The sequence below is a fragment of the Monodon monoceros genome, unplaced genomic scaffold (assembly GCF_005190385.1).
Source record: "Monodon monoceros isolate NGI ecotype Baffin Bay Population unplaced genomic scaffold, NGI_Narwhal_1 Super_Scaffold_17, whole genome shotgun sequence".
Classification (NCBI taxonomy): domain Eukaryota; kingdom Metazoa; phylum Chordata; class Mammalia; order Artiodactyla; family Monodontidae; genus Monodon; species Monodon monoceros.
Window position 1 is genome coordinate 22,757,625 of NW_021703773.1, and position 13,350 is coordinate 22,770,974.

General features: G+C 48.8%; 1 protein-coding gene across 1 annotated transcript in view; it reads right to left on the reverse strand.

Moving 5' to 3' along the window:
* Positions 1-6,950, reverse strand: part of STOX2 (storkhead box 2) — a 207,960-nt gene extending 201,010 nt beyond the window's left edge. The window contains exon 1 of the mRNA XM_029226258.1: positions 6,841-6,950. The gene's annotated coding sequence lies outside the window, so the exon portion shown is untranslated. The remainder of the gene's footprint in view (positions 1-6,840) is intronic.
* Between the last annotated feature and the right edge of the window lie 6,400 nt (positions 6,951-13,350).

Below are 13,350 nucleotides of genomic sequence, written 5' to 3' on the forward strand. Positions count from 1 at the left end.
CCGGAGCCTGTGCTCCGCAACGGGAGAGGCCACAACAGTGAGAGGCCCGCGTACCGCAAAAAAAAAAAAAAAAAAAAAAGAGATACCTGACCCTTGACAGTGTCCAAGTTTATTCTTCTCTATCAAGAGAGACTGATAGCAAAATATCAAGAGCCGCATCCTCCAACGCCAGTGTGACTTTACAAAGCTCTTGGCATTGGACCTTCTCAAGGATAAATGTGTGTGCATATATAATATATACTAACAGATTATATTCTTGTATTGATAGCTTGTACTTTATCAATACATCTATGCAACCGCCTCATTGAGATAAACTATACATCAGATAATTAGTTCCCACCAATTAAGGAATGCCTGTGATTGTATTAAGTCTACAGCTGTAATACAGAATGGAGGAGTTCAAAACGTGTTTCTACCCATGTAGAGTGGGTAGAATAATGATACAAGTACAATCCAAGTGACTATGTTAAAACCCACCCCATACCTGAAAATTCGATTTTTAAGGTGAGCACACATCTTTGTGCGGGATATTTTAAGCAGAATGAAACGTTTGAAATTATTTGTAGCAAGTACTTTGGATAAAACAAACCTCTCTGGGTTTTTTACCCCTAAATGTGTGGTGACCTCAGGAACGGAAAGCACCTGAGTGCCCTCACTCCAGCACAAGAAACACAGATGGGCCTTTCAGTTTTATGCCCCTTTGAAAAGAACCTGGGATAACCTGTACATTCACCTCTTAACGCAAGAGGGAAATATAGGCTCAAGACCAGCATTCAGCAGTAAGAGGGGAAATAGATAAATTTTTGAAAAGCCTCTCAGTTATCACAACAAGGCCTTGAGTCTCAGAAGTTCATTCTAAATGCTTTATTACGATGAAACTGACACACGTTTACTGAAAATTTCTTTGAGCCAGAGTGAGGTAACTCATAAAAATATCTTTATGACTAGCTAGAAATGAACAAAACCTGAGATGCATCACTGTTCACTGTTTAACCTTAACCCTGAGATTTTAATATGAGAGGTAAGCTTCTCTAAGAGCGAGGCCCACGTCTGACGATTTCCTAGATGTTCTACAGACCCCAACCCAGTGCTCTATGTTTATTGGACGCTTAATGCCTTGTCAGCACAGAATAAAACTCCAGGAGGCTCCACATGGCCTGGAGTTGGCCAGCCCCTCTGACCTCACCTCCTGTCACACCTTCCATTCTCTGGCTGGCTTAACAAGCCCCAGCCTCACGGGCTTTCCTTTCTGTTCCTCCAGCATTCAAGCTGATTTTCATCGGCTCCTCCACTGCTGGCCGGGAGCTCATCCATCAGTCAGGTGCTACGCGAAACAAGGGGCATTATAGAGCTGTCACTCAAAGCACTGGCAGGGAATGTGGCTTTGGGGCAGAAAATGAAGAATCCGCCCTCCTGTGAGAAAGCCCTGCAGAAAGATTATTAAACCGCACAAAGCAATGGACCGACCTGTTTGGCCTAAAGGAAGCTCAGGCAGGATGGTCTCAGGCGGCATCCTGGACCCAGCACTGGTTTCCCTTTTTCTTTGTGTTATCTAATGGAAAAGAAGAACCTAGCCGCCTCCAAGCAAACTGGCTGCCATTGGGCTACGTGGCACCCCAAACTGTTGGGAGGTTGTATGTACTGGGGGCTGGGAAGGAAATTGTGGCCAGGACAGCCTAAACTTGAATCCTATCTGTATGACAAAAAAGAAACAAGCAAACAAAAATAACGATGCCTGGGTCCAGACCCCCTCTCTCTAGCTTACTAACTAGGTACCTTTGGAGAAGTACTTGTCACTCTGTTCCACAATGTCTCCATTTGCAAAATGGGTAAAATAATGATACCTAAATAGTTGTAAAGGTTGGTTAACAAAAAGATAGCACTTAGGAAATAGTAAACGATCAGTAAGTGTCAGCTATCGTCTCGTATCTTCTCGTCACTCTCTATCATCTGCTCAATTTTTACAGCACTGAAAACTCTCTGAAATTCTAATTTCTTTGTTTAATTTCTGAGGTGTCTGTTGCACCCCCTAGAACGGAATCTGCAAAAGTACAAGGGCTGTGTCTGACTTGTTCTCCACTTCAGTTCCCAGAACAAATCCTAGAAGACAGAAGGTTCTCCAATTGTTGAATGACTCAGTATCTCCAATTCCAAAATCTTTACAACACTCATGAGGCAATCCCAGCCATGAGCTTAGGACACTTATTCAATTTTAAGTTGACTTAAATGAGTCAACTTTTGGTTGGGATATATACAAATTCTTTTGGCATATACATTTTTAAAACAATTGTCTTAAAAATTTACTACTTGGAGAAACCACTTTAAGAGAGCAACTTTCTGAGAAAACCAATAAAGATGTTGGAATAGAATGAAGGCTTGATGCCCATATGTTCTAAACAATTTTCTTTTTATTGACATATAGCTGACATATAATATTATGTGAGCTTCAGGGATACTCCGGCTAAAAACTTTTCTAATTTAAAACATAAGTCCTGATTTAAAGCCTAAAAAGCATGTTTGGTCCTCTGTTAATATCTAAGGATAAATGGGGAAAGTATAAAGAGTCACTGGAGAAGACAGAGACACTGAGCCATGCTCCCTGAGATCTGAAATTAGAAGAATCTATGGAGATTGCCGGATCTGGATAAGGCTGGCGGGTGGGGAAACCCCAGAAGCCCCAGGAGGGAGGAGCATCGAGGCTCTGCTCAAGGGCCTCTGGGTGTGGGGCTGGGACTGGAAGGCCCTCTAGACTCAAGCAGGCTAACGCGATACCTTCCGTAGCACGCAGAGCCTTGACCATGGGAAGGTACCATAAGAGAACAAATGCACTCACACAGCACCCACCATCTCTCCCCACGACGCTTTCAATAGACCTTTAGCTGGTGCACCTGCGTCCAACCCCCTCCCAGTCCCACCCAGCGCCCTCACCGGCCCCAGAATTCTCATTCTACCTAAGATCAAACTGTGTCACCCCTCCCCCTGCTCAAAAGCTACCAGGGCTTCCCAGTCATCACCTGTGGCCCAAGCTTCCCTTCCCACTGTCTTATCGCACCACTGCCCACCCCAGCCCCAGCCAGCCAGTTCCCAAACGTGTCAGGACCTCCCCAACGCCGTCCTGCCCGGGTGGGAAAGCACTCCTGTTCTGGAGGCCCTGGCGGCCGGCATCTGCACAAGGCTTAGCGCAAACCTCTCTGCTGGGAACCCCTCTCCCAGCCCACCAGGCAGGAGTACCTGCTCTTTACTCCCGTCCTCAGAGCCCTCCTCGCGCTCTCAGTTCTTGCGTCAGCATCTCCGAAAAGCCTGAGTGCCTCATCAATCTTTATAATCTCGGGAGGGACACAGAGCCTGGCACTAGCGGGCACTCAATGAACACGTATGGGGTTTAATTTAGAGTTTAATCAGAATACACAGCACAATTTTAAAACATTCCTAGTTTCCTGCACACACACATCCCTTTTGAGGGTCCTGGAAAGAAAATGCCTGAACTATTTTTTCTACATGCCCAGAGTAGGTCATTTCTAAGTAGTGGATTGAAATATGCTAGCAGGTCATTTCTAAGCAGTGGATTTGAATATCCCAAGTCAAAACTATTTTTCCTTTGAGTTGCTTAATTCCCTGCTTCTTGTTGGATCCATAATCATCTCCTCCTTGTCCAATCCCCACCTGAAATGTGTGTGGTTAGAACCACATACTTTTGGAATTACGGGCAAAAGTAATCTGGATTGCTGGCAACTTCAAGACGCATGTTTCAAGTTACAAAGCAAAACACTAACTTGTTTTCAATCCTGCTGTAAAAGTGTAGGCTTGCCTCAATTGCGCTGGGGCACAGCCAGAAAAGGGGGTCTGGGCAGACCTCTTGTCCACCCCTCTCTCTCCACTCCGGGGTGGGTTAATACACACACACACACGCACGCACACGCACACGCGCGCACACACAGGAGAATGGGAACTCAAGATGGAGCAAAGCCATTCCTCCCTTTTCCTCACTTGGAGGATCTAACAGAACAATTTCATTACCACGCTCTAAGATGGGCTCTCAGAGACCACCTGGAAAACAAGCAAATTTCGTGAATAATTATTTACCATAAGTATAATAAAATGTAAACTGGCATTTGCCTACCAGTTATTTAAGAGGACTACTTGTGACTGATGAATTTAATTCAGGTTCGACAAGAGGAAATATAATGTCTTCTGTGATGCTCATCTATGTGTCTGGTTTTGTGGCTGTTTTACACCCATGAAATAATTAGGGAAAATCACAAAACTACATGAAAGTAACTGATAATATAGGTAGCACAGTCTGAGGGATCAGTTGAAAGTTATCCTGCAAGAAATGCATTACTAATGATAAAGTCCCACAGACAGTGATCAGCTCCTGCTTTTGCGTATATAAATTAGATGGAGTCAAGGGATTCCTATGATAGTGGCGCTCAGTCTTTACAGATTTACAGCTAGGCTCCCTCTGAGTACACCTTCGTGGTTTGGAGTTTGTTTCTTGTATTTTTGAGCGCATGAACTTGTCCACACATATATTGTGACTTGGAATAAAAGGTGAGCCAGTCATCAGGGGCTCCCAGACTTCGGAGTTTCAAGGCTTCATAAAAGATCTTGCAACAAAAAATTAGGAAGCTTTGCAGCAGACACTGAGGTTCCCTAAGAGAATTTTTATAGGAGATAAACTGTCGCACACAATTCAGCATCTTACCATCATTACTGAAGCAAAACCGGAATTCTGAACCCCCAAGACAGTTCAGAAAAGTTAACCACTTGGATCCCAGAAGGCATCACCCATGCTCCTTTATCTGATGCTGGTTTCAGGGGGTGGTCCCCTTGCTTATCATCGCGGTACTGAGTTAAGGGCTGAGCCAGTGCAGCCGCTAAAACCACCAGCTGCCCGTCAGCCTGAGACAGTTCAAGCTGCCAAGGCAACAGGCAATAGTCAATCAACTACAGCAATCTCGAACCTTTAAAATTGCCAAAATAGTTCTCCTTGCTTAATATGACAGATCGCCAATTCCTATAAGTTCACACATTCTGCTAAAATGAAAAAATATGTGAACTACTGAAATATTTACAAATCAAATGCTATTGATACAATGTCTGGGATTTCAAATGGTGGGGGAGATTTATAGATGGAGTAAGATTGTCCATGTGCTGATAAATTTTGAAGTTAGATGATGGATTCATGCGGATTCAATATAGTATTTTTGATTATACGGGACACCCCCCTTATCTGTGCTTCCGCAGTTGCAGTTTCAGTTACCCGCAGTCCCCTGAGGTCCCAAAATATTAAATGGAAAATTCAAGAAATAAACAATTCATACATTTTAAATTGGGTGCCATTCTGAGTAGCTTCATGAACTCTCTCCCCATCCTACCCCGTCCTGGGGTGTGAATCATCCCTTTGCCCAGCGAATCCGTGCCGTGTAGGTTACCTGCCTGCCCATTAGTCACTTAGCAGCCGCCTGGCCAGCATCACTTCAACAGGGGTGGTATCGCAGTGTTTGTGTTCAAGTAACCATTACTTTACTTAACAATGGCTCCAAAGCGCAAGAGTAATGATGCTAGCAATTCAGATATTCTCTTACTGTGCCTAATTTTAACATTAAATTTCATCATAAGTATGGAGGTATAGGAAAAAACCAGTATATACAAGGGTTCATCCGGGGTTTCAGGCATCCACTCCGGGTCTTGGAATCCTAACCTCTTAACCTCGCAAACAAGGGTGGGGAGGGGAACCCCCGTACGAGTTTTGCAAATTGCTTAAATTTTCCAAAATAAAAAATAATCATGAAGTCAAGTTTAAAACTATTAAAATGCAATCTCTACAGTGCATACAAGTGATTACATATATTCTTACTTCCTAGTGTGTTGCAGTTCTACAGTAGGAGAGCAGATCTTGACCCTTTACTAAGGCAGCTTAATTACAGGGACTCCACTGAGGTTTTTGCTAACGTCAAAAAAGAAAGTTAAGACACCTTCTGAAATTCAGTACAGGTTGTAAAACATACAAGATGAAAGCTTTACTAATTTTTTACCTACTCGATTTAAAGGAAGCTTTATAAAGGAAGATTTCTGCTATGTGAAAATAGACAAAACACAACAAAACAAAAAAGATGCTATAAATTTGCCATATGTATAGAGGAAGGCACTTTAGCAGGTAAAAGCTATTCCTTCGGCGGAAGGTAGCCTAACAACCCTGGCGAACGAAAAAGGCGGCTCTTCAGTCTTTTAGCGTTTGAACTTTTGACCTCTTCCCAAAATGTCACGAAAGAATTTCTAAACCGTGGGACTAGAAAGAACGCTTTCTTTCCTCAAATCGTTTCACAAAACATTACTCTTTACTATATACGCCTTGAGCCACCGAGCCCAAAGTACAAAACTAAAAAGTAAAGTCTAAAAGAGATGCAAACTGGATTAAGAAAAATACATATGAAGTAATGCAATTAAAAACAAAACAAAACAAAACAGCAGGTCGAGACAGCACTGGAAGTGCGGCAGCGAATATCACCTTTCGGGCTCTCTTCCCCGGACACAGTTTTCTCTTTTGCTGAGGATCAGGCTTTCCACTGTCCTCCTCGTGTCCCTTCCTTACTTCAAACTCACAAAATGACTTGAAGAAACATGTACTGGAGGCAACGAAACCTACAGCTCAGTCTTGCAAGGACACAGCGGCGCTTAAGAGTCAACCCACACGGAGGGGGCGGAGGGACGCGTCTCCCGAGGCAAACGCGGCCGAGCCGGGTCGCCTCCCCAGGAAAGGACGCGCCGGGGGCGCCCGCGCACCTGGCCCGCTCGCCGCCGCCTCCCGCGGCCGGGCCCGCTGCCACCCGAAGCTACCTGAGCGCTGTCTCTCCACTTCTCCCGCGTCCGCACACGCGCCCCCGGCCCCAGCCGAGCTCAGAAGGTGAGACCCGCAGACCCGAAGCGGCCGCGGCCCCGCCGAGCCTCCCGCGCCGCCGCCCACCCGGCAGGCCGCAGGCACAGCCTCGCCGGGGCAGCCGGGGAGGCTCCCGCCAGCTGGCCAGAGGCGGCGTGCTCGCCAAGGTACAGATCCGCGGTTTAGGTGCCAGGAAGCTCCCCAGTCCAGCACTCGCCCAGGCTGCCGGCCCCTCCCCGGGCGCGGCGCGGGGGTGGAGAGAGGCGCGGGCGCCCGGGGGGAGCGGGGCCAGCGCGCCGGCTCGGGCGGGGCAGCGGGGGGGGATGGGGGGGATGGGGGGGTTCCCGCGGCGCGACAAGACGGGACAGGGCGGGCGGCGGCCGGACTCACCCAGGCAGCGGATATGGAACCCCGAGGGCGGCCGCAGCGCCCGGCGCGACCAGCCCTCGCGCAGCGCCTCCAGATGCTCCTCCTTGCCCTGGATTAGCAGGACCTGCTCGTCGATCCAGCCCAGGAAGAACGTCTCGGCCACCGCGGCCGTGACCTTCTTGTTCCAGAAGTGCTGCATGTTCTCGGCTTTGAAGTCGGCGAAGATCTCGTAGCCGATGTGGTGCCGGGCGAGCTGCCGGGGCTGGGCCGGGGACGCGGGCCGGGCGGCCTCGGACCTCTCCCCCGCCGGCCCCTCGGCGGGGCCCAGGACGATGGCCAGAGAGTGAGGCGCAATTTGCAGAAACTTCTCCATCTTCGGAGGCATCCGGCGTCCGCGCGCGACCCCGCTCACCGCAGCCGCCGCCTCCCGCCGCTCCCGGGAACAGCAGCGCGAAGTGCGCTGCGCGACAAACGAAGAGCGTTAGTGCCCACCCCCGGGCAGGCCGCTTCCCCACACATCCCGCGCCCAGATGCCGGGGACGCCCCCGCGCAGCCCCTGCGCGCAGCCTGCAGGCGGGCGCAGCAGGTCACCACGTGGGGGAGGGGAGGGGGTGCGGAGCCCGCTCGGGCCGACGGCTGGCGCGCATTACCTGCAGCTCCAGGCCACCCTCCCTGCACCGCTCATTTTCCAGCCTCTGCACCCTTGCCTCCCTCGGCGCCCGGCGGCCCGGCGGGGGGCGGAGACGCCGGAGGGGGCGGGCAGTTCGCGCCGAGTCCGGGGAACCCTCCTGGCTGGACTCGGCCGGAGGAATCCCCCAAAGTCCGCTGCGGGAGGTGGTCGACGGGGTGCGGATGGCCGGGGCGGGGGCGGGGTGTGAGTTTAGGTGGCGGGGCCAGGGACGCACGGCGACACATGGAAGGCACCGAGTCCGGAGCGGTGAGTGTCGCTCCTCCCCACGCTCCACTCCGCCCTCACCTCCCACCTCCTGCTAGAACAAGTGGCTTCGCTGACTGGTTGATGTGCCCTTGGAAGTGGCTTTTTTAAAAACGTAGTCAACCACGAAAAATTGTCATCCGTCCCTCCTCCCACGCTCTCGTGGAACTCTCCTCCCGTATCTCCATCACGTACTGTGGGCCTGAGATAGAGGAAACCTAGTCATTCCCAGCGTTACCTACCCAACCCTCCGTTTAGGAAGAGGATACGGAAATTTACCAGGAAAGGTAATGATTATGCTTTTTAAAAAAAGAAAACAAGAAACAAACCAAAAAACCCCACTTCGTTAAGCTTCTTTGTGTACAAACTCTGTTTGGCTTATTTTTCATTGAGAAAGTTTAGTTGTGTATTTAGAGCCCTAATTAATTAACGCCAAGGCTTCATACTACATTTCCCTAGAGGAGGGTTTCTCAGCCTTCGGTGTTTCACAGAGTCACCTGCAGCTTTTTTTTTTTTTTTTTTTTTTCCCGGTACGCGGGCCTCTCACTGTTGTGGCCTCTCCCGTGTGGAGCACAGGCTCCGGATACGCAGGCCCAGCGGCCATGGCTCACGGGCCCAGCCGCTCCGCGGCATGTGGGATCCTCCCGGACCGGGGCACAAATGCGCGTCCCCTGCATCGGCAGGCGGACTCTCAACCACTGCGCCACCAGGGAAGCCCCACCTGCAGCTTTTGTCAAAACATAGGTATCTGTATTTGGGTCTCTGATTCCGTAGGCCTGCTGTGGAACCTAATACTTTTTCTTTCAAACAAATTCTCTGCTGCTGCTGCTGCTGGTCCTGGACCATACTTTGAAAACATTTGAACTAGAAAAAATGTTACGTGGTGGGAGGGATCGCTGAAGTGTTTGCTACTGGCATCCTGGGATTCTATTACCATGAAAAAGTTACTAAACCCAAGTCCAAAGACCTGGGTTTTAATCTTACTGAAGGTGTCCTTGGACAAGTCACTGAACCCCAGTTCCTCCCATTTGCAAAATGGGAGTTGATAAAGCCCCACTCAAGCCCACATCTCTGGACCGGAGAGAGCATCAAGGAAGGACATGTTTGAGAAGTCGCCTCAGATGATAAAATGTGCAGTCAGCATGAGAATGTGTGCTGCCACTAGTCACAGAAGCCAGGGGCTCCTCAGGCCTTAGAAAGCCAAGGACTGGATTTGACATGAGGGAGGCAGCCATGGTCGTATGAATGCATCCTGCCCTTGGAATCTCCCAGGCACCCGCGGAGTGGTGAGACCTGATCATTTCTTGCTGGGCTTTTAGTGCTTTAGCACTAAGCCTCAATTTGGCACCAGTGACACAACATTCTTCGCCCTCCCTTAGTGCCTGGGCCTCAGGAAGAGAGGAAGTGGTAGTGGCTGGGAAAATGGAAGAAGGAAAGATGTACCTGTGACATTTTCTTTTTTACTTAGCAATTTTTTAAATTTTTGTATTATGACATAATTTCAGACCTAGTGAAGAGTTGCAAGAGTAGTGCAAAGAATACCCAAGTATTGAATATCTTCACCCAGATTCCCCAAGTGTTAGCATTTTACTACACTTTTCAATAACCCTCAGTTCCCAGTTGGCCCACAGTACCCTCCATGCATGGACTCAGGGTCACGCATGTTTCTACTCCATGTCAGTTTCACCAAAATTTGCCTGTAAATATAGCTTTTTTTTCTTCCTCGATCTTTCCCTCTCTTTGCTTCTGCACCCATCCACAGTCTCTCTTCTTGCAGCCCCCAGTCTTCAGCGGCTGCAGCAGCAGGAAGCTAGGACAGGGATGCATTGGGCAATCCTTCAGATGCTAAATAATAAAACCAGTCAAGGAAAAATAAAAAGATGTAGGGGGAGCAATGACCAAGGAAACAACTGTAAGTGTAATTATAGCATGAGATGCACGCCTTGAAAGTGTCGAACAGAGAAGTGTCAGAAAGAAACAGGAGGGGGCTTCCCTGGTGGCGCAGTGGTTGAGAGCCCGCCTGCCGATGCAGGGGACACGGGTTCGTGCCCCGGTCCGGGAAGATCCCACATGCCGCGGAGCGGCTGGGCCCGTGAGCCATGGCCGCTGAGCCTGCGCGTCCGGAGCCTGTGCTCCGCAATGGGAGAGGCCACAACGGTGAGAGGCCCGCGTACCGCAAAAAAGAAAAAAGAAACAAGAGGACCTACATTAGATAGGATACTGGGGTCTCTAGGAGGAGATGGGCATTTACTCCTGCCCAAAGGATGAGAAGTAGCCTATCTTGCCAAGGCTGCATAGGCCACACTTCTGATGTCACTAGAAAAGTTGTGCTCTTTTATCCCCTTCAGAGAGGCATTTGCGTGTATCATCATGAAAGAAGGTGCAAATGTTTCTTGGCAAGGAACTATTTCCTTCCCTAGGTTCAGTATCCTAGACCTTTATATTGACCCAAGTACTGGTAAGATTTCCTGGTTATTTTCCAAGGAAAAGTATTTAACATTTATCAAATGCCTCATTTTTGCAAAACTCAATGAGAAGGAACAATTATTATTCTAATTTTTCCAATGAGAAACCGAAGTTCACAGATGTTAAGTAATTTGGCCAAGATCACACAACTACTAGTTGATAAACCGAAAATTTGAACCAGACTTATGACTCCAGAACCCAAGTTTCCTCAGCCTACACTGCAGCCTCCAAAGGAACTAAGAACCTGCAAGATAAACTAGTATTACTTCATTCAGAAGGAATTATTGCACCAATTTACTTGAAAATGTTCAGGAAGAACTTCTTGGGTAGCTCGTCAAATAAACCCTCAAACCCCCTGGGGAGAACAGTTGCCTCAGTTTTTATTTTATTTTATTTTATTTTGCGGTACGCGGGCCTCTCACTGTTGTGGCCTCTCCCGTTGAGGAGCACAGGCTCCGGATGCGCAGGCTCAGCGGCCATGGCTCACGGGCCCAGCCGCTCCGCGGCATGTGGGATCTTCCCGGACCAGGGCACGAACCTGCGTCCCCTGCATCGGCAGGCGGACTCTCAACCACCGCGCCACCAGGGAAGCCCCTCAGTTTTCTCCATAGTGAAGTTCAAGGTCAAGTGGGATGTTGTGCAGAATGAAAGAGCACTGTGAAGGAAATTCTTTATCAGCCCTTCTCCCCACTGCCTGCCGTCAACTGCCTGCCATTCCTGCAGGGAAAGTGGGCTTTGCTAAACCTACTCTGGTCCAAGCTTATCAGTTGCTGGTTGTCCCGCCAGGATATAACAGACTCTCAGACAGTCATCACTCGGATGTGCCTTCCAGCCTAAGGGCCCTCAGTTTGGAATTTCTGTTTGTGGCAGATGGTGTTTTTGAAAGATGGCTGCCGCAACACTTCCCACGTTTGTGCGTTTCCGTAATGTGACCCATTACGGCAGTGTGACTCCCCCATCAGGAGGCAGCAGCCTCTCTCTCCACCCCCTTGACTCTGGTCAGGCCCCGTGATTGCTTTGACCTATAGAGTAGAGCGGAATTGATGCTGTGCCAGTTCTGGGAATAGACTGATTAGCTTCTTCGTTCTCACTTCTGCTTCTTGGAAGCAGCCGCCTTGTAACAAGTACGGCTACGCTGAGCTCATCATGCTGTGGGCAAGCCCAAGCTAGCCACGAGGAGAGGGTGTGGAGAGAGAGTAGTGCTGGCCAACTCCAGTCGTTCTCACCAGCCCAGCTCAGGCACCGGCACATGAGTGAAGGAGACATTCTAGCCCCAGCAGACACCAAATGTGGAAGACCCGAGACCCCATACTAGTAACCCCCAATCGAGCTGTCCCAGGCACCTCTGGGCATTCAAGTCAACCCAACTAAAGCTTCCAACTTTGTATAACCGAGCCATCCCCACTGTGTCTCGTCTCAATAATTTTTTTTTTTTTTTTTTTTTTTTTTTTTTTGCGGTACGTGGGCCTCTCACTGTTGTGGCCTCTCCCGTTGCGGAGCACAGGCTCCGGATGCGCAGGCTCAGCGGCCATGGCTCACGGGCGTAGCTGCTCCGCGACATGTGATATCTTCCCGGACCGGGGCACGAACCCGTGTCCCCTGCATCGGTAGGCGGACTCTCAACCACTGCGCCACCAGGGAAGCCCTCGTCTCAATTCTTGACCCACACAGCTATGAGCATGATAAAGTGGCAGCCGTTTTTCATCACCGAGTTTTGAGGTGCTTGGTTACAAAACAATAGATAATTGGGCCGCTGTTGCTCTCGTATTGTTTGCACGCATCTTGGGGCAGTCTAATGGATAAGAATCCCGGCAGGAAACGAGATTTCGTTGATGTCCTGATCGTGGCATCTCTGGAGAGTCAACTGTTATAAAGCAAAAAGGAAGTCCTGCTATGTTATTTCTATCTCACAAGTGTGATAGGTGGATTTAGACTCCTAAGTCCATAATTCGAGGCACCAATCGATTAATGTGTCAGAAAGAATGACATCTGCACAAACCATTCGATAAAGCCTCACTGCAGTAGGAGTCCAGAGTTTCCACAGAGCTCCTATCACCATGGGGTTACCGCTTGTTCTAATTAAAAGCCCCCTAAAGGATTCTTTCAAGGGTAATCCACCAACACCCTTAATTGTAGTGCACAATTTACGCAGTATTATTGATTTTGTTTGATGCTTATGACTACGTGCTCACCTACTAGCTGGAAAGAGGCTCTCAATTAAATGTCTATTACTGTTTATACCAGGTTAATAATAAAAATAGCTGACATTTACATGGTGCTTCCTGTGTGTCATGTACCATGGTAAGCACTTTATGTATACTCATTCGTTTAATCCATGTGGAAACCCTATGGGGTAGTTACTTTTGTCATCCTAACTTTATAGATGAGAAACTCATCCACAGAGACCTTAAGCCACATGCTCGGGGTTTTGGTGACTTGGTATAAAGTCCTCAAGCCAGGATTCAAATCCAGGCAATCTGGTTCCAACCACACTGAAGGCCCCCTCCACTCTTCAAAGAGTTTGTGATGGTCTTGTTATCACAGCCGCACATGTATGAATCACTTACTTGAGGATGCTGGCTCCATCCAGTGGTTGAGAATGAATTTGATGTTGAAAAGACTGCAGAAGTACATCACATGCCTCACTTCTCCCCACAACATACCAAAGACACTTACCTTAGTCAAGACCTATGTCGATCTT